At 46.9% G+C, this 20,915-nt stretch overlaps 1 protein-coding gene across 1 annotated transcript in view; it reads left to right on the plus strand.

Annotated features, from left to right (window-relative positions):
- The first annotated feature begins 208 nt into the window (after positions 1–208).
- SLC24A3 (solute carrier family 24 member 3) overlaps positions 209–20,915 on the plus strand; it is an 83,173-nt gene continuing 62,466 nt past the window's right edge. Inside the window, exon 1 of the mRNA XM_059469528.1 lies at positions 209–331. The gene's annotated coding sequence lies outside the window, so the exon portion shown is untranslated. The remainder of the gene's footprint in view (positions 332–20,915) is intronic.

The following is a 20,915-nucleotide window of genomic DNA, read 5'->3' on the forward strand; positions in this document are numbered from 1 at the left end:
GGAGCTGTGGAGGAATGCACTTGGCTCCCGTGGGATGGGAAGCTGCTGCAGTGTCCCATTCCAGTGGGCTTAGAACCACTGCCCTTTCAAACCCAAGGGGCTGTGGAACTTTTAAAATGCAAATATTCTGGCTGCTTCAGGATGATCAGGAGTTGCCTTTCCTCATGTATCCACTGCTCTTTTCCTTCAGGTTATGATGCCCTGAGCTATTCTGTGGGAGATGGTGACAAGTGGAGCGGGCGGCAGCTCCTGCAGGCGCGTGAGCAGAACGTGAGTGACGCTCCAGAGGATGGGGGACAGCAGCTCTACATCAGAAACTGCACTGAGCCAGGTAGGAATGAAAGCTGCCTCCAGCTCCTCAGTCCTGCTGGGGGCTTCCTCACATCTGTGCTGCCAAGGCTTGCTTATTTTTCAATCCACACATGCATTTCCTCAAGTTTTGGGGAGAGGAGGGGAAGGGTTTTTTCTCTGTTCTTCAGGACTAATGTAGGTTACGTGCCCCAGGAGAAATTCTAACAAATCCAGTTCTGGCTGCACTTCTCTGCCTATAATTTTTCCTCTGCCATAATCCTTAATAACATTTCTGGACAGATGGATGATTATGGTGTTTTTTAGACAGCAAAAACTTGTACAAAAATTCTTCTTCCTCAATTTTTGCTTGTTTGCGTAACTCTGGCACTGTGCAGACCCAGTGTTGCAGCCTCATATCAGCACTGGCAGTAATATTTTCCCCCACTGTGCTCAGCACCTTCTGTCTCACCACTGCAGCTGTTCCTGCTGCCCTCACCAGAGTAGTGGTCTGTAGGAAGCATGGGAGATTTTATTTGTGGTGAGTTCGTTTGTGGGAGATTTTATTTCTCCTGGGTTTTCCCCTCCCTTTTTTTTTCAGAAAGTAGAACAATAACTACTGAGCACCCTGTGTTTTCTCAGGAGAGAGAAAGCAGGAATACCTAGATATGTGAAATTACTGTTTCCTCTTGAAATTGTCATGATGTGTGACATCCAGCAGTAGAAACTGCTGCAAATTACTACAGAAAGGAAGTGAAAGTAACAGAGTTAAGGTCCTGCCTGTGGTTTTGTCGATTTTGTTTGGGTTTGTCACAGTGCAAATGCAAATAACATTAAGTAGCATTAAGTGCTGTTGGTGTCCGGCCAGGTGGCAGTCAGAAGCATTTGGGAGTGTTCCACTCCCAAAATTCAGTGTCTGTGGGAGTTACCTGTTGAGCTCAGTGGGATGAGGATGACCTGCAGGATGCACCAGTTGTGCTGCTCAGCAAACAAGTGAGTAAGAGCTGGCAGGAAGGCATGGGCACATCAGTGACAGTGGTGTCAGCTGTGCTTTCATGTCTGAAAGTGTGAGCAGCAGTAGGGTGGCTCAAATCCTGGCTCAGCCCTGACAGCAGAAGCTGTGCTTGTCAGGCAGAGCTGCTGGGAAGCTCCATCCCAGGGCAGCACAGTCCTTCCCTTTGGATCAGGTCCCAAATGGTGGCACAGCACTTGGGGTTTCAGCAGGCATGGCTGCTTTGCCTTCTCCAAGGGCTGCTCAGGGAAACTGGGGCACTTTGTGGTGCTGCTGAGCACAGTGCATCAGTGCTGTGTAACCAAAGCCTGGGGGCCCCTGTGACCTGGGAGTCTGCAGAGCTCAAACCTCCCTCCAGTGTTGGCCTGCCGCTGCTTCTCCTTCCCTTGAGCAGGTGTCAGGAGGGAAAGGCTGCCTGAAAAGGGGATTTTTTCCTGCTTACTTCCCAAGTGAACCTGTATAAACACCTTGCAGCTTGGCAGAAGTGGGTTGTTTAAGAAAGCAGTTTTACCTCACCTGCTGGTGGAGTGGAGTGGAATGCCTCCTGTTAAAATGTGCTGTGGTTTTTTTACAGTGCTTGGCTTCTGTTGGCAATAAACACACCTTGACCTGCTAAAGGGAGGATCTGTGTTCTTTAGCTGCTGGGTGATTGCAGGCTCATTTGAATGCCTGCCATGACATTTGCCAACTGCTGCTTTCATTTCCTAATGGTTTATCCAGTGACCTATCTAGTATCATTTCATCATCAGAGCTGCTCCAGATAGTGGGGGTTTTGCTCCCTTTGCCTTTGCAACAAAAACTGTAGAAATATTAGAGTGCTGAAATGGGCTGATTCCAGCCTAAAGACCATTTTTAGGATTTTTTTTTGACGTTTTTCTGAGAAATGCCCATCATGGGCTCTGGCCTGGTCCTGTGGCTGATTGTGGTTGTTTTGAGTGGAAGCAGAACCACAGAGCAGCCTGCTGTCTTTTCTAAGGAGTCCTCTGAGTGTCCAGCCCTGCAGTCAGAGCTGCTTGTCCCCTCCCTCTTGGATCTTGGTGGCTTCTTATGGCATTTTCTGCTGTCTCCTACCCATCCCCTTGTCCTTGTGGTATCCACATGAAGGTGTGTGGAACTAGAGATGGACAAAAACAAATTGGACAGTTTATTCACTGGAGTTAGTGATACTGTTTAAATGAAGCACTTGTGATTCTGGGCCATGTTTGACAGCTTCAACTCATGCAAAAGATGACGAGGAAAGAGTGAGAATGACTTGTGTCAGTTCAGGCAAAGTATCATTTACTCACCCAGTCCTGTTCAGAAATGTGATTCACCCACTGGAGGCCAAGAAAAAGGATTAAGCTGGTTTAATGTTGGGTCAGTCCCTGTGCTGCCAGATTCAGAACTCAAATTGCACTGGAGGAGCTCCAAAGCTTGCTCTTCTTTCTTTTATTGGCTGCCAGAAGGTGACAGGCTCTGAGGCTGTGTCAGGGTGGCATGTCCCATGTCTGGAGGTTCAGGTGGGACAAGGTGGCCAGGTCCCTGTGCCAGCTCCTCATATGCTTCCTCTGATGAGCCGTCATCACCTTCTTTCCTCCCCCTCTTTAGCACTTACACCTCAGAAAGGCTGAAAATAAAGTAACAGCCCTGCTTAAATGTGCCGTTTTAAAGTCATTATCAGTAATGGCAGGAAATACTTGATTGCTGCAGGAACAAAAAGATCTCCCTGTATTCATTTAGACCCTCAGGCATAAAAGTGCTTAAATTAAACAGCCTGAGAAGTTTTTTGTGCAATTATTTTTTTTTTACATTTCCTCATGTTCTTTCAAAAGCAACTTTATCAATATTTCTCCAGTGAGTCACAGCTCGTGGTAGTGTGATTTGTAGTGCTTGGCTGTGGAGCAGGTAACCCTTGCTGAATACTTGTGGCTGGGTTTTTGGAGCCCCTTTGGCACTGAACCACACACCCAGACCCCCAAGGGTGGAGCTGAGCATTCTGATCTCTTTCCTCATTTTTGTTTATGCATGTGGTGTGAGTTCTGCTGGGCTGTCATGTCCAGAGAACTGCAGAGTTTAGAAAGGCCTTCTTCCCAAGCAAATACAGCACCCTATTCACTCTTCACATGAGTGATTTAATGTTTTGTTTTCCTTTTTTTCCTGTTCCTCCTTGAGCCTCAATCCAATTGAAAGTTGCCTTCCTTCAAGCAAAATTAATTTTATCCTAGCAAAAATGAAAAGTAAAAATTTGTTCCTGCCTTGCAAGTTGCCAAACCTTGCTTTCACTTGGGGGAACGTTAGCAAAATAAATTGCTGTAAGTTTAGTAACAAAATATCCTTGAGGAATAGCAAAAACGATGTTCTCCTCTCACTGAGCTATAAGTTTGGTGAATTTGACAGGAATTTGCTCGAACTTCTGCTTCCACGCTTTGCTTCTGTTTGTCCACTTCAGACCTAAAGCGTCAGAAAAACCAGAATGTTGGGGTTGAAACCTCAGGAATAGAAACAAAAACATGCTTGTTTCTTCTGGGTTCTTGTGCTGGCAGGGAGCTGGGTTGTCCCTTGGTGCAGCCAGGAAGGAGAGATGTTCTTGTGGTGGGGACCAGGGGCTGAGCTTTGGTGCTGGGGCTCAGGGAGGTGGGTTCTGTTCCCCAGGTTGTGTCCAAACACTGGATTTGGCTGTGTCCCAAAGCTGCCCTTCTGAGTGAGTGAGGGCTTTGGAGCTCTCCTTGCAGAGCTTTCTTTGCTAGAAACCACAGTGGGTGTTTTCATTTTCTGTGCTGTGCTCTGGGCTCGGAGCTTGGGCTTTGCCTTCTGGGCTGGGCTCTTTGTGGGATTGCTGGATTGTAGGGTTTCTTAGCAATGAGAGGTGGTCCCAAGTATTTTCTGTAGGATTTTCCAGCCATCCAAAGTGTGGCTGAGTGCAGGGGAACAGGTGGCTGAGCACCATTGCTCTGAGGCAGGACCTGGTGTGTTCTACAGCAGGACCTGGACAGTGTGCCAGAGGGGGAGCTCAGAACAACTGCTTTTGGCTGGGTACTTGAAAACTCTGAATTGATCACCACAACCATGCAGTTCCCTGTAAAACAGGCCCCTCTGGGCATACAGGAGGCCAGTGGTATTCTTTTTGCTAAAATTTTGCCAGTGTTCCCATGTGATTATGTGTGCAACTCATAGAGCCAGAGCTTCAGGGGGGAAAATAACACAAAGCCGGTGAGATTAAAATCAAGAGGTGGCAGTGCTATTACCCAGTTCATCCTTGGTGTGTTCTGTTGCATCAGTGAAACAAAAGGAGGAGAAAGCAAACTCCAGATTCCAAAGCCAGCTTTGTCCCTGCAGACTGAGGAGAGGTGCTGAGCTCCAGAGTGTCTTCCCCAAAAAGCTGCTGTCAGTTTTTCCAGAATCCATAACTACACATGTATCAAACAGCTTTCAGCTCTGAAACTTGAGTTAATGCTTGAGGCCCCTGCTTACACATCTATGTTTGATCTGGGAAATACTGGGAAATATTCACACCAACATTTAAAGCATGTGCTGATAACTACTTGCTCTGATTTCCTTCATTATCAAGCTTACTCCCTCTACCCTTCTAGCATCATAGAGAAACTTTCAAACAGCTTAGGAAAGACACTGTCCTTTATGAGATCTGCTCAGGAACCTCATACTCTGTCCCAGCAAAAACAACTCTCACATTTTACATGGCCTGGGGTCAACAGGCACTGAGGCAAATTCCTTCATTCCCAAATTTCTTGGTGTACTGCAAGTCTAAAATTTTCAACAACCAAAAATTTTACAGCAGCACAGTAATTAAACTGCTTGTTCTGAGGAAAAGAACCTTGGCTCAGCCTCCAGTTCAGCCAGGATGTGCACCTGTAGTGTGGGCAGATCTCTCAGGCTGGGACTTGCTTGCTCCATTGGTGATGCTTGTGCTGAGCCTGTTTTAATTGTTTAAGTGTTTTAATTCCTGTTTTAATTGCTGTTCCTGGTGGGAAATGCTGTGTTGTCATGGGCTGGCTGTGCAGGGAGGGCCCACAGAGCTCTGGGGGAAGATCAGTGTGGCACCCTGCACGGGGAGTGAGGAGCACCAAAGGTTAATTGCCTGTTGCTGCCCAAGAATCATGTTTATAATCTTGAGAAATGATGGCAAGGAGGGAGGAAGAAAGGAATAATCCTTGTAGGTGAAAAAGAACAGAAACTGTACACTTGCTGCTGCCCAAGGCACAGGAGGAGGGGATTTGACATCTGTCAGAAGTGCAGCCCCATCTGCATGGTAGCTCTCCAGTGGTGGAGTGGGGAAGCCCTATGTCCTTTTTTATGATTATGTTTCCCCCTCTGGAATAACTTTAAAACACCCAGAAATTTTCTTGGTTTTTTGGATTTATTTTGGCTTTTTTTCCTCCATTACTTTTTTATTTGTTCTTTGTATCTGGAGGAATGAGGCTTGCTTCCTTGACCTTTCAGCAAGCTTGGGTTACTGTGTTGTGGAAAAGGCAGCAGAGAGGCTTGAAATACTGAAAGGGGACCCTTGCTTCCAAATCTTTAAATGCCTTTGCATTTAAAAGGTGTTAAGCAACAAAGCATGACTTCAAATGTGAATAAATATCACATTGTGCCTCCCTGAATTGGGTTTTACTTCTCTGACACTTGAGGATGCCAGGCTGCTGCTGTGCATCACTCTGGTAATCTGAGAAGTCTTCCATGAAGCCTGTGACCTGAATTTCTAAGGAGGCAGTGAAAAAAAAGAAAAAAAAAAATTGTCAAGTCAGACTTGCTCCTTTCTCTGGGAGGAAAATGCAGCACTTGGATTTTCACATGCTGAGCATGGAAAGCAGCACCAGTGGAGGGTTTGGGGCTGGCAACTGGGAAGAGCCAATGTGGTCCCCTTGTTTGGTGGCTCTGGCTGCCTCGGGACATTGCTGAGGTGCAGATGGCTGCTCACAGCTGCAATAACATTGCAGTGATTGCGTACCAGATGTACATGTTTCTAGACTGGCCAGGCCAGATACCAAAATGGTTTATTTTTTTTTTTTTCCCACACCTGAATCATTTGCCTGGCGTGATAAATGCAAATTGTCCACTTAGCATTGAAAAGTACATTGCTGCATTTTTGTAAAATGTCCCAATTCTCCCCAGGAAAATCTGTGCTGCTCCAAATTTTTGGTTGTTAAAAATTTTAGACTTGCAGTACCAAGAAATTGAGGAATGAAGGAATTTGCCTTGGTGCCTGTTGATCCCAGGCCATGTAAAATGTGAGAGTTGTTTTTGTTGGGACAGTGCCTTTCCCAAGCTATTTGAAAGTTTCTCTATGGTGCTAAAAGGGTAGAGGGAGTAAGCTTGATAATGAAGGAAATCAGAGCAAGTAGTTACCAGCACATGCTTTAAATGTTGGTGTGCCTGTCGTATTTCGCAGATCAAACATGAATGTGTAAGCAGGGGCCTCAAGAATTAACTTAAGTTTCAGGGCTGAAAGCTGATGTAGCTCTAAGATCCAGGACAAGCCTTTCTTAGAGTTCTGTTTTAAATTTGGTATTTTTGAGCTATTACTGCAAAGGAAGAAAAATAACATCTGGCCCCATGTTGCAAACTGGATTTTTGTTGCTTGTTTTTTTGGTTCTTGCCAGTAGTTAGTAGTTAAAAACCAAAGGTCCGGATTTTCCACCAGTGTAAATTATTATTGGCTTCATTGACTTCATTACATTTACACTAGATTTAAATGACCAAGAATCTAACAAACCATCCCAAGTCAGGTTTTAATACAGTCAGGGTGGAGTTTTTATCATCTGCAATCTGCATTTTAAGCAGTGCTTAATTGTGTAGTTTTTATATACAGACACGTGCGTAAATTCACTTATGCATGCACAGAATAATGGCTTCATGTATTAATGCTGAAGCAGTCTGATTTAATGTGCAGCAGTGGGTAAAATAAAAATATTTAATTAAAATGCCCTTTTTTTTGTGGACTGCATTAAAAAGAGCTCCCAGATTAGATACTGGCTGCCCATATGTGCAGGTCCTTTGTCATTTCCCTGCAAAATGGAGAGGTGAGTGGTTTTTCTTTAACAAAGATCCCAAGATGCCAGGTGCTGGCATCCTGCTTCAGCCCAGGCTCTTCGGGGGCTCTCCTGCTGGGATATAAATCTTCTGTGCTGGGTGTGATGAAACCACACAGAAAGGGAGATCACCCCTGCAATCCAGAACTGTCCATGCCAGCTCCAGGCACATGGGGGGAGTAACAGAGCAAGGTGCCAGCTGCTTGGAGTGTTCAAACCAGGCACACACCAGCATGGAGAGCTGCTCAGCACTCTGTGGATGCTCATCCAGGGATACTGGGTGGTTTTCAGATTTGGTTTCGTTTCCATCTTGAATGTCAGGATTTTAGGATATGGTCGGATACCTGAAAATTTCAGGATAGGGTCAAATGTCTTTTAAAAGGGTTTTGCTGGAGCTTTGGGGAAAAAAGTACTGATTGTGGGGCAGCAGCTGCCCCAGTGCTTCGTGAGCTCTCTGGCAGCTTCTCTCTTGGGGGAACTGCTGCCCCCCAGCTCATTGAGTGCCTTTGCCAGTGACCAAAAGTAGTGTCCAGGCAGTGCCACAGCTTTCTGTCCTCACCATTGGTTTTGGCAGTGTCCCTTATAGGCATGAGCTTGGATGAGGATCTGCCAGAAACTCTCAAGGTTGTTTGTACAGTTGTGGTTATGCCTCTCTGCTGGAGGGGGAAATGCTTTGGAATAAACCATTTCCTTGGTTTTATATGTATGTGCATAGAAAAAAGAGAGGTGTGGGATAAAGGGAAGTGAGCAGTCCTGAGCGGAGTGAGTGTAACCAAGGCCAGTCCTGGTGAACACAAACAGCCCAGGCACCTGGTGATGGATGGATGGATGGGCAGCTGCTGACAGCCTGAATGGCCACTTCTAATTAGCACTCATTAAGAAGAAACCAACTGGAGGATCAGCTCCTGCCCCCATGAGTGTGAGTCCCCTGTGACCCAGGCACTGTGTGGCCCGGGAGAGCATCCCAGTGATTCCCCAGCACTGCAGCTCCACTCCCAAAGGGCTCTGAGGAGCCATGAGCCAGAGGTGTGCTGCCTTCCCATCTCTTAATGGGCAGCAGAAGAGGAGGAAAGGAGAAAGTGATCATTATTTTATGTTAAAACAGAGATAATTACTGCTCTAGAATTTCACCAGAAAACAAAGCGGCGATTAATTATTGATGGTCAGAACTCCAGCACAGCTCAGCAGAGTGGGGGTTCACGTGTCCTGGGGGCTGGGGCACGGGGAGCCCTGTGCCTTGTCACTCTGCAGGGATGGCTCCCTCAGGGGGAGGCTGCTTTGGAGTCTCTTGGGGCTGCTGCCCACGGGAGCTCAGCCTGTGGCTCCATAAAACCTGGCTGCAAGCTGGGTGCCTGATGGCATCCCTGCCTGTGCTCGTGGTAGAGATGTCAGTGTGCCACAGCATGCCTGGAGAAGGGCCCTGCAGTGGCAGAGGTGGCTGATCAGGCTGGAGGGCTGTGTCTGACACTGTCTTCTGGCTCCCTGTACGCCCAGGGAAAAAGAGCAAGCAGAGTGTGAGATGTGTTTGCCCCTGGGATGGGGCCAGTGGCCTGAGTGACACTTTCCTGGTGCACTCTTGCATCTCTCAGTAAGTCTGGTATCTCTATATGAAATAGCTCCTTGTGTTTCCTTTTCCCTGGGAAATTGAGTGTTTCCTGTACCCTTTGTGCTCTGCAGTAAGAGTTGCTGAGCTTTGTGCTGCCTCTTGAGAGGAGGCCAGTGTGCTGAGGAAAAGGGAAGGAGGGGGCATGGATTTCCATGAGAGGACATCAGAGCCACTCTTGAAGCAAGCAGGATCTCAAGGATGTCCTCCAGGGCAATTGGTTGCTGCAAGGACCCTCAGTGAGGCAGGATGCTTCATGCAGGGATGCGGTGACTTTGCTGTAGCCATGGCAACAGCTGGAGATGTGGTGGTGGCTGCCAGCATCCCTGGACTGATGGGCCTGTGAGAGAGGTGTGGCTGCAGGGCCAGGCAGGGGAGGCACCCACAGCCATGCAGGTGAGCAGGGCAGGTGTGCTGAGAGTGTCCAGCTGTGCTGCCAGATCCCTTCTGGTCACTGCACTGTGCCCCCAGCCCTAAAGCTGAGGGACCAGACAGGAGAGCTCAAGGAGCAGTGGACAGGGCAGTGCAGGTGGATCCCATCCCATGAACTATGTCCTGGAGTGAGGTTGTTGGATCCCTGTGGAGCCAGGCTCCTGTGGGTAATGCTGAACCTCACCCTCTCCCCCATCCCAGGTACCAGGATTACGGATTTAATCAGGATGCAGGAGCTGACAAATACCTGGACTGGGAGATGGAAAGTTCCACTGAGCCACCACTGCTGTGCTTGGGGGGAAGCTGGCAGTGGGGGAATGGAGCTGTTCATGCTGCCTCAGCTTGAATTAATTTTATATTCTTCTTGCACTTGGGTTCCTTCTTTGGAACCCAAAGGTCTGTCTTTCCAAACTCACTTTTTCTTAGAAAAAACCCATAAATTCCAAGTGAAACTTCTGCTGAAAGCCAGTACATCCTCTGCCCTACCTCCACTGCCTCTGTGCTGAATGGTTTGGATTGAATCTCTGTCTCCTGGGAAGGACTCACGGGGATATTTAACCTGCCTCAGAACAGAATCAAAGAGTAGGTGAGCACACAGGGAGGCAGGAGGACCCAGCAGCCCACAGAGCTATGTGATACATCCTTACCCATAACCTGCCTGGCCAGGTTTCCTTGGAGCTCCTGGTGGTGTTTGGTGGCTGCCGGAGGAGCCCTTGGTGTGCAGGCACCCGTGTTGGGGCACACATGTGAGAGCCTGGGTCCTGTTTGCTCTGCAGAGCACTTGGAGTGCTCTGCCCAGCCAGGGACAGCCGAGCTGAGGACAGGATTGATGTCTCCCCTGGCAGATTGTTCCATGTAGGAAATTCCCTGCTGCTTCAGGCCTATAAATCAGCATCAGATGGCCTTTTAAGGGTGTGTGCTGTCAGTCAGTTTCCCATCCTATCTTGATTTTGCAGATCCATGGCACGTTCCCAGTGGAGGGGCAGACTTGCCTGCAGCCAGTGGGACTAGAGAAAGTCCTGTTGCTTTGGCTCCTTTCCCAGCCCCATGGATGGGGGTCCCACAGTGATTCTGCTTCTGCAGGTGGAGCTGGGGTGTCACTCTGGGGGACAGGGCTGGTGCCATCCCCTTCTCCCACAAATGGGGTGCTGCCAATCCTGCTGGAGCTTGGGAAGCACAGGGCTGGTGGGGTTAAAGCAGAGCCTGTTGCCCAATTTCACAGGGAGGAGGTTTGCAAGCAGACCAGGTTTAATTTACTGCCTTGTAATTAATTGTTGCATTGTTGTTGTGGGTCCTGGGATGAGGTGAGAGATGAGAATTGACTCCCAAGTTTTTAGAAGGCTGCTTTATTATTCTATTCTATTCTATTCTATTCTATTCTATTCTATTCTATTCTATTCTATTCTATTCTATTCTATTCTATTCTATTCTATTCTATTCTATTCTATTCTATTCTATTCTTCTAATGATATACTAAAACTACACTAAAGAAAGAGAAAGGAGACATCAGAAGGCTAGAAAAGAATGATAATAAAAAACCTGTGACTGACCAGAGTTCCAACACAGCTGGACTGGGATTGGTTATTAATTTAAAACAATTCACATGGAACCAATCAAAGATCCACCTGTTGGTGAGCAACCTCCAAACTACATTCCAAAGCAATCAGATAATTATTGTTTACATTTCTTTTCTGAGCATTCTCAGCTTCTCAGGAGAAAAATCCTAGCAAAGGGATTTTCATTAAATATAACAGTAAGACTGCCTTATTTTTCTACTCCCACAAGACCAGTAGAGGAAACATTTACTTTGTAGTTTATCTGTGTAACTCAAAGAGCTAAGGGAACTGCTCAAAGGGTATTGCTGTGAGTGTGTGGAGAACTGAAACAACCTGGAGGCTTGTGCTGGGAAGGTGTCAGGCTGTGTGCCGTGCCAGGTTTGTGCTGGAAATTGCAGAGGAGGGAGGTTCTGTGCTGTGTGGGAAGCTCAGGAATGGTTTGGGGTGGTGTTGCCCATCTGACAAGTTTCATGGCACAGCAGCGGGGCTGGGGCGCTCAGGGCTGTGACAATGAGGTCATCTGGTTTTTGGGGTAAACAGAAACTGCTGGGGAGGTTCTGTGTGGAGCCTCAGGTGTGGCTGTCAGGGCAAATCCATCCTTATTTCTTGACATGCTTAGCAGCAGGCACAGTGGGATGGCCTCAGAGTGCTGGCACAGGCAAACACGCACTCTGGAGTGGCTGTGCAGTGTTTATACGGAGGTGAAAATACTTACAGGAAAGTCAGAATAAACACTTCCCTCTGTTGCCTTTATTGTTCTCTTTTTTAAAAAAAAAAAACAAAAAACGTTTAAAGGCTCTTCTGTGTAATGCTGTTTTGTTCACTCAAAATTTAAACAGAACAGCTTCACCTGATTTTTAATTTTTGGGTGAAAATACTAGAGACCCTCATCTTCACATTTCAGCACGATGGTGCCACAGGTGATGCATCCTCTTCCCAGCCCAGGAGGTTGGGAGCAAGCTCCAGGATCCTGTGGAAGGCTGGAACAGCTGAGGAGAAACCTGTGCTGTTCCAGCTCTCCTCAGGCAGTGTGTCCTGAAGTGGGAGATGGAGCTGCAGTTTTTGGGTTGAAACTCTTTGTTTCTAACATTGGCTGCAGCAAACAAGTCTGGAGAAGCATTAAATCCTGAAGCAATTAAATGTATCTGCAAAGATTTTTTTTTTTTTTCCTTTTGTGAGATACTTTGCCAGCTGTTGTTTATGGAAAAAATCTCAATCTTTTTTATGAGAACTGTTTTTAGGTTTCTTTGTGTTTGGGGCTGATTTATACATTATGCATTAGCTCGGGAAGGCAAAACATTTATTTACCAGCCTGAATATTTAGAGGAAGAATAAGTGGGAGTCAGTGAAAAGCCTGTATGGATAGCTTAGCCAGAGATTCAGAAGAGCTTTCCTGGTGTTAGAAATGGCACAATTAGCTTGTAAGGGAAGAGCCAGACAATAAATGGACTTTCCTGTGCCTATGTGGGGGTGACCCCTGTGGTGGTGTTCTCAGGGGTCCCAGGATGAGGGAAGAGATGAGAATCTTGACTCCATGTTTTATAAGGCTGGTTTATTATTTTATGATATATAGTATATTAAAAGTAAATTATATATTAAAACTATACTAAAAGAATAGAAGAAAGGATTTCATCAGAAGGCTTGAAAGGAATAGAAAGGAATGATAATAAACTCTTGTGACTGATCAGAGAGTCCAGGACAGCTGGACTGTGATTGGCCATTAATTAAAAACAACTACATGAGACCAATCACAGATGCACCTGTTGCATTCCACAGCAGCAGATAATCAATGTTTACATTTTGTTCCTGAGGCCTTTCAGCTTCTCAGGAGAAAAAATCCCAACAAAAGGATTTTTCATAAAATATGTCTGTGACAGACCCCTCTGCCTGCAAGGCCTTGTGCTCCATGGCTGATGCACAGAGATTACAGAGAGGGGGATTTTGGGGACTGCTGGATTTTGGGGACTGATAGCAGCTGGGATTTCTCTGTTGCTGGAGGTATTGGCTTCATGGAGGCCAGGGAAAGAGGGGACACGTGGAATGGTTCCTGACTGGGCTGGCTGTGTTTGGGAGGAACTGAGGAGGAGTGGGGTTTTCTTTGTTCAGGTTTGCTAAATGGTGTTTTTGAGGGAGTTCATTTCTGAGGCACTGTGCTGAGAAATGCACAGTTCTTTATGCTGTTCCCTTTTCTTTTTGCCTGTGAATGAAAGGATGTTGATTAGAGCTGGGGCCAAGCAGCATGCCCTTGTCTGGGATCAGGCATGCCATAGGGATCCTGCTGCTACAGAACGAGGCTCTGAGGTGATTTTATTGCTTGCTGACTGCAAAAACTTGCCACCAAATGATAGTTTATGAGAGCTGGGCTGTTTTGGGAACAAATGGAATAAGTGGGTTGGAGCTGTGAAGAAAACAAACAATACGGGGGATAATACATCCTTATAGTTCAGAACATCAGTTTTAGAACAGGGAAGTGACTTCCCTGGGAGCAGGTCCTTGGCTGCCTCAGGAGCTGGCAGGGAATTGTGACGTGAATTTGAACAAAATGCAGCAAACTGGGCTGTGGGACCTGTGAGCATTGCTTCAGCATGATGGCATTAAACAGAGGAGCTGCAAACCTTCCTGAGCGTCGCTGTGGGAACGAGGACTGAGCTGCGGCAGTCACGGAGCAACACTGTGAGCTGTTCCCTGGAAATGCTGCAGGAACACGCAGCAAGCAGCCAGGAATAAGGGCTCAGAGAGGGATTTGGTGTGGTCAGGGAGGGCACCATGTGTGGTCAAGGCAAACTCCCATGGGCCCCCCAAAATCTCCCATTGTGTTTGCCGCTGGTGCTTGGCCATTTCGTTGCTTTTCCAGGCAGGCTGTGTGAGGCTGCTGTGGCTTCACTCATCCTCTGCTTGCACTGAATAATGATAAAAGTATTATCATTAGGTGCACTGAGCCTGGCAGAGAACATGGGGGAGAAAGCAAAGCAAAACCCCACCCTGGGCTTTGTGTCTGAGGGTGTTGTTCATTTCTTTGAGGGGGATGCAAGTAAACCATGCCTGGTTGGCAAGAAGCACGTGGTCCAAAGCAGCCAGCCAGCCCCCAATCCAGAAGGGTTCATTTATTTGCCCCACAGCATGTCCTGAAATAGTAATGTTTGGATAATGTTTTGGGGGTAACTAAGCTGGAACATGTGTATAACTGTTCAAGTTGTGAATGCCAAAAAAGGGAATCCATGTTAAGCTCAAAAATCTGGACCCGTCATGTAATTATGAAAAATGTTACAATTGTAGTTGGGTTTTGTTGAATTATGCTATAGGCTTTTTGGCAGGGATTTCATGGGAGATGAGGAAACAACAGCTTGATGCTTCCCTCAAGCTTTTTTGAGCCTATTCTCTTTTTTGCCAAAGTGTACGTGATGCATTCTTAAAAAATCCATCTTGTGTTCCTCAACCTCTGCTGGAAACCACTCTGGAGGGTAAATGTGGGACAAAGCAGGTCTTGGATGCCCCTGCTCCCTGCCAGGGCTTTGTCTTTGAAAACCAGGGTGAGGTAAGGAAGGGCCTGGCCCTTCTGCTCAGCTGGACTGGTGTTCGGGGAGGCAGGAGAGGTTCTGGCCGTCTGTGCTCCATTGGGGAGCGTAATTTGTGTGATCTGCCGTAAAATCATAGATATGTGGGGTGGTCTTCAGTGTTGGGGCTGAGCTGAGCTCTCCCAGGGGTCTCTGACCCAGGCAGAGGCACTGAATGTCTCTGAGCACATGGAATGGGTTTATGACCCTTACACATGGAATGGGTTTGTAACCCTTACATAAGGGCATGCCCTGCATGGAGAGGATGATTAAACATGCAGAACCCTTCAACAGGGGGGGGTTCTCAATTTCTTTGAGGAAAAATAAAGTCGTAAGGGCCGTCCCTTTGCTTGCGTCTTAAATTATCCCAGAGTTTAATTTGTTGCATTTGTTTTAGTTTGTCAGCTGAGCTCGGGCAGAGATACGTCAGAAATTTGTGCTTTACTCCTTAGAAAAAGCCACAAAGCCTTACAGCTGCAGGAGTAGCAAGGCTGGTGAAAAGGAGTGAGGGGGGGAAAAGCAGATTTTTAAAGCCAGTAGATTTCTTCTTTTAGTTGAGAAACCTGAAAAACCTGAGGTTTTTAAGCTCTTTTCTGCAAACACGGGGATTCAGGAGCGCTTTTTGACGTTCGCTTGATTTTCCTGGTTTTGCTCTTTAACTTGCTTGTGATGAAAGTGGGTTTGACCCTCTGGCAGTGCGAGGTGGCACTGAGTGAGTGCTGCCAGGCTGTCCCGCAGGGCAGCTGGCATGTGGGATGGGAGCTGGGAATGGGGACAGGGATGTGCCTCAGAGGGAGCCAGGACGGAGTGTCCCCTTTTCACAAGCATTGCCTGCTCCTCTAAGGAGTTCCGATGGGGAAACCTCTTGGGCACTGATGGTTTCTATGCTGGCATGGCTGGCTGGGGAGCAGGGGGAGCTGGGGTGCACCTGGCAGGCTGCAGGAATCGCCTCCCGGTTCTCCCCAGCTGTGGTGGTGCTGGCTGGGGGCACTGGGAGCCACAGGCATATGGCAGCGGTAGGAGGGGTTTCCATGGAAACCTTTCAGCTGCATGACATCACCAGCGCTGTCACATTTAAGCTTTTCAAGGCTTTTTGGATTTTAGGGATTACATAACATTGGAGGGGTTAGGCTGGGGCTTAGATCTAATCAGTATTCAGGGTCTTAGTTGAATTAAATTTTTAGAAAATCCAAACGCCCCAATCCAAAAGTGGCCAGCAGCAGCAGTGGTTTTTTAGTTGTCTTGGGCACGTTCTGTGTGAACAATGCCAATCACTTGTTTTTAAAATTTTAAAAGTTTAATAGTAATAAAATGGTTTTAAAAATAGTAATACTATTAGAGTAATAATAATTTGGACAAATTGAATTAGGACAATACGAGACAATAAAAACAAAGAGTTACGGACATCTGGGTACCTTTTCTGGGCAGCACCAGCCCAAAAAAGGACCCACGTTCACAGAGGATTAACCCTTAAAAGCAGCAGCCTGTTGCATATTCATACACCTCATCCATGATGCATAAATTCCATTCAAACACAGGATTCTGTCTGGTCAGTGTCAGCTTCTTCCTCTGAGTCCTAACAGCATCTTCAAGGTGGGAAGAAGTTCGTTTCTTCTGATAATGGAGCAATAAATTCTTTTTCTCTGAAAGATTCAGGTGTCCTGTGGCTGCTATCTCACTGCCAGTCCTTTCTTTAAAAAAAGTATCCTACATAACATAGTTTCTATTTTAACATTTTTTATAACCTAAAATTATATTTAACACATTACTTAAGAGAATTAACACAGCGTTACTTTCTAACACAACACATATAATATTCATTTTAATATTTGTGAAAAGCCAATCATAAAATACGTGCATTTTTCACACTTTGCACACCCTGGAGCCTCAGGGGCTGGGGCAGCAGGAGCTGCTAGGCTGGCCACTCACACTCACACCCACCTTTGTGTAGCTGAGTCAAGGTTTTTTTTGCTTGGAACAAAAGAAGAATCTTCATCTTGCTTCTTGGTGTCTGTAATAATTTCCTAGTAGCTGTTTGTGTTCATCTTTCTGCCCAGTAACTTGTCTTATATGTGAACTTGAGGAAAATACTCTGTGGTTTTCTGTGAAATGTAACTTGGTGTTTTTGTGAGGCATTCAAGACTGAAGAGCCTTGTGGGAAATTTGGAAATAATGCAATAACATCTAGTGAGGCAGCAAAGCCTGCAGATAACACAGGGAAAGTCTTGAAAGATGATGGATTTGTTTTTAACCACAGCACAACTGCTCCAGACTTGGGGTTCCTGACTCAGCATTCCTGATGGGAACAATTTCCAGCAGTGAAAGGCAAGTTAGCTCTAGGATTCCCTGGAACAAAAAGATTTACTGGGCTGGAAAGGAATGACTTCTCTTGCTGAGAGGAGGTGCGGCATGAAATGGAGGGGAAGGACTGACATCCACAGTGAATGCTATGAAGAACCTTCCTGGTGTCTTTATTCCAGCTGAAGGGCCCAAAGCTCTTCTGCTTTCCAGGTCTCAGGGCCAGATGTGCCCCTGAGCCACAGCAGCAAGCGCCAGGCAGGGTTTAGGACAGAATTCCTGATTGCTTTGGGAGGGAAGGGACCTTAAAACTCATCTCATTGCCCTGCCACAGGCAGGGACTGCTTCCACTGCCCCAGGTTCCCCCAGGCCCCATCCAGCCTGGCCTTGGAGCCCTCCAGGGATCCAGGGGCAGCCACAGCTTCTCTGTGCAAGGGCCTCAGCATCCTCATTGTAAAAATAATTTTTAAATATCTGAGGTAAACTCACCCTCCTTCAGCTTAAAACCATCACTCCTTGGCCCTGATTGAGGAATGCAGGGCTCTGTGGCAGCTTTGGGGGTTTATGGAGTCTTACCTGAGGGAAGGCAGCTTTTAAGCATTATTTCTATTTATTTATTCATTTATTCAGTTATTTATTTTAGCAAAACACATTTGTGTATGTCAAAAGATGTATCATCTGCCAGAAGAGTGTCATACCTGGAATATTATTCATGAACCAGATGGCATTTGTCTGCCTCTGGAGAGTTAATCTCCTGATCTGTTTGTCTTTTACCTGCAATTGTGTATTGCAGATGGTTATTTTAAGGGAAAATGATCAAATCCCCTCTTTTTACTTAACTAATACCACTAGAGTGCACATAGAAAATTTTGGTTTGCTAACAAGATTCCTGGGACTGCCCCCAGTGAGAGAATTATCTGTGCAGGTAGCATAATCTTTTCTGCAAAAGATTATGGTTAGGAGAGATCAGGCTGCTTTTCTTAAGGAGTCAAAAATGTTGCAATTCAGTAATTGCAGCTAGAAATAATTGCATCTACCTTGTTGAACAAGAGAATAGTTATGTTCAGTAAAGCAGGGGTCAGTTGTAATCTTTCCAAGCCAGCCTTTTAGGGGATTTACTTTACTTTTGTTACCATGTGCCAGCTCTCACCTGCTGTCCTCCCGTGTTTGTGTGCTCTGTCCCCTCTCCCTTGCTGCCATCAGAAGCAGCTCTTCACTCCTGACAGGAACACAAGGAGTACCTTGGTGAGGAGCCAGGTGGGTTTTATTGCAGCCTGGGCATCCTCAGGAATGTTCTCTGGTCCCTGCTGCTTGGAATGAAACACAGCATGGCATTGGTCATGTATCAGAGAGGGGACAGCTCTGTGAGGTGTGGCCTGAGCCACTTCTCCACGTCTGAGTCACTTCTTCTGTGGATGGCCAGAAGGAATGCCCCCTCCATGCTGGCCATGGGCCTGTATTACAAGGTCTTTTAAACCTAAACCATCCAATTAAGAGCTGACACCTGGATTATTTCCCTTTTAACCCAATAACTGATCCCAAAGAGCCCACAATGGGGACTTTTCTGCCCAATCACAAAATGCCACCCAAACCCATGAAGAAGCATGAAGAAGAAACCCAGGACAACACCCTGTGCTCTCCATCTTGCTTCCATCCACCACATACTAAAAATCCCAAAACCTGAATTTCCCACCCAAGTGTCATACCTACACTGCTCTCTAGAATCTATTTCACACTTTTGTGGATTCCAGTCTATTCTGGAGTCTAGGAAACTTTCTCCATGAGTGAGGGTCAAAGTCAGTGCTCCCCTGGGGGTCAGGGCACCCCAGAGCAGACAGAGAAATATTCCCTGTGCCCTGGGCTTCCACATCTTTCCCAGCACAGGGAGAGGGTCACTGTGAAGTGGAACTTGTTGGATAAAATGCACTCTGAGCTCTTATGGACGTGTGAAGTAGGGAGAGGATGCACAGGGTGAGTCCATGCCTTTTCCAAACTTGCTGGGGATCACTGGGGGAGTAAATCAATCCCTCAGGCAGGATCTGCACTGCCCAACTAAAGTTTCATGCTATTTCAGAAGCAGGCAGTTTGGAAACAATTTAATAGATGAGTTAATCCAGATTTGGGTCCTGGGATTGGTTGTTTTCCATGTATGTGGTGGTGGTTTGTGTACAGAGGTTGGAAGGCAGCAGCTCTGAGCTGGGATGGAGCAGACCCAGGTTGCCGTGAGGATGAGCACAGCAGCCACAGCTGTGAGAGGAGCTCCCAGCACAGCCCCTGCACAGAGGGCAGCCAGTGCCTGAGCTCTGGCACACGAAGCATTTCCAGCAGGGATCAGAAAATGTTCACAGCCCACAGCTCTACCGGGAGCTCGTTAGGACTGCTCGCTGCAGCAGTGTCAGCACACTGAGGAAGGAACTCAGCCTGGAGCAGGTAAATGGAAAATACTGGGATAATCAGGGGACTGTGGAGGCTCAGAACAAGAAAACAACACCTTGGCCTTATTTGGTGCAATAATTAAAAAAAAAAAAAATCAAGTGCTATCTGTGCATACCCAAGGATGAGCACTAAACTTGTGGGCAGGATTGGCACAACAGCGAGGGATAGGAATGGGCAATGGATAAACACAGGCTGGAAACAAGAAATTTTAGCAACAAGATAGGCAGTGGGGAAGAGCTTCCTAGAAAGGGTTGAGAGGGAAAACCAGCCCAGCCCCAAACTGGGACCAGTGAGGTCCCAGCTCAGATCCAGTGTTGTGCAGAAAGGCTTTACAAGAGTACAGGGAGGTGTGCATGGTTCATGGAGGTGCCAGACTGGAGCAGCTTCCTTGGGTGGAGGAATCCCTGCCTTGGGAGCTGAGGGCTCTCAGGGTCCCCGTGGATGCTCTGCCCCAGGCATTCCTGGAGCACCAGGAGAGAGCTCTGGCGGCTCAGTATTCAGGTGGGAAGGTGTTTCTCTTCTTTTTAATGAACTGCCATGAGACAAAAAGGGGAGCACAGCTTCAGGTAACTCCAGCACTCCGTGGGCTGGTACCTTGGTGTGCTGAGAGTGCTTCATCTCCTAGAAAAAAAACCTGCCTTTTGCTTGCAGCCCAGGGTCCCATGTGCTCACCCACGTGTTGAGAAACAGCTTGCAGATCATTATCTGATTGGCACCCAGCCACTAAACTTCCAGTGACCTGCCTGCTGATATTATTTTGTGTGCTGTGTTCTCCTGACATAGCCTTGTTGAGCACGTTGTGTTGTTTTTGGAATAAATATGAGGGTAAACAGTAAAAGCTGCAAACAGCTGCCAAGGATGGAGGTGAAACATAAACTTTGTGGCTGGTGTTGGAAATAGGATCTTTGGTCTGGCTGCCCTCTCTGGAAAGGGGCAGGCTTGCTTGAGCAGTGCCAAAACAAAGCACACTTGACCTTTGCCACTGCTGAATGCCAGCTCAGAAGGCATTGTATGCACAATCTGGCTATTTTTGGATCTTGCCCCACAGGGAAAGTGCTGCAGGTGTGTGGCTTGGTGTGTTTAGGAGGTATAGAGAGATTGTGCAGTGGTCTAGGCCAGAGGTTGGTTTTCTATCCCAGCTCCAGCAGAACTAGTTGCTCTTTAGCAGTTGTGTCCAAACTGAGGAGTCTGATAGGCACTGACAGGACCAGTCTCCCATGAGTTAGCCTAATGTGCTTTTTAAATTAATCTAAACTTTTTGGTTTTAAAAAATCTAAACCTTTTGGTCTCTGCAGCGCACTGAAATGCAGCACCAACACAATGAGCGTCGGCCGTCTCTAAAATCACAGGGAGCTGGGGCAGCCTTTTGTGCCACACAGGGTTCGTCAGATGTAGGACTGGCAGCCAAAATAAATCAGCAGAGCAGGAATTTTGAAGCTTTATCATTCCAGATCTGCCACCAGCCAGCTTGGTGACACTGGGAGAACCCTTTTGCACGTGTATTTTGTTGAGTTATAAAAGGTGCAGAGTTGGTCCTTCTCTCCATGCCGGGCCCAGCAGAGCGCGGTTGGTGCTGAGGTGAAGTCTCCTGACTCTTTGCTGAGCAGTGAGGATGTTAACCATGGGTTTTTTGTGTCCTCATGTCCTGTTCTGGGTGGGGAAAGGTCTAACCAGGAATATGCAGTGAGCAGGAGTGGCTGATTAGCAAAT

The sequence above is a fragment of the Ammospiza nelsoni genome, chromosome 3, assembly GCF_027579445.1.
Source record: "Ammospiza nelsoni isolate bAmmNel1 chromosome 3, bAmmNel1.pri, whole genome shotgun sequence".
NCBI classification, from domain to species: domain Eukaryota; kingdom Metazoa; phylum Chordata; class Aves; order Passeriformes; family Passerellidae; genus Ammospiza; species Ammospiza nelsoni.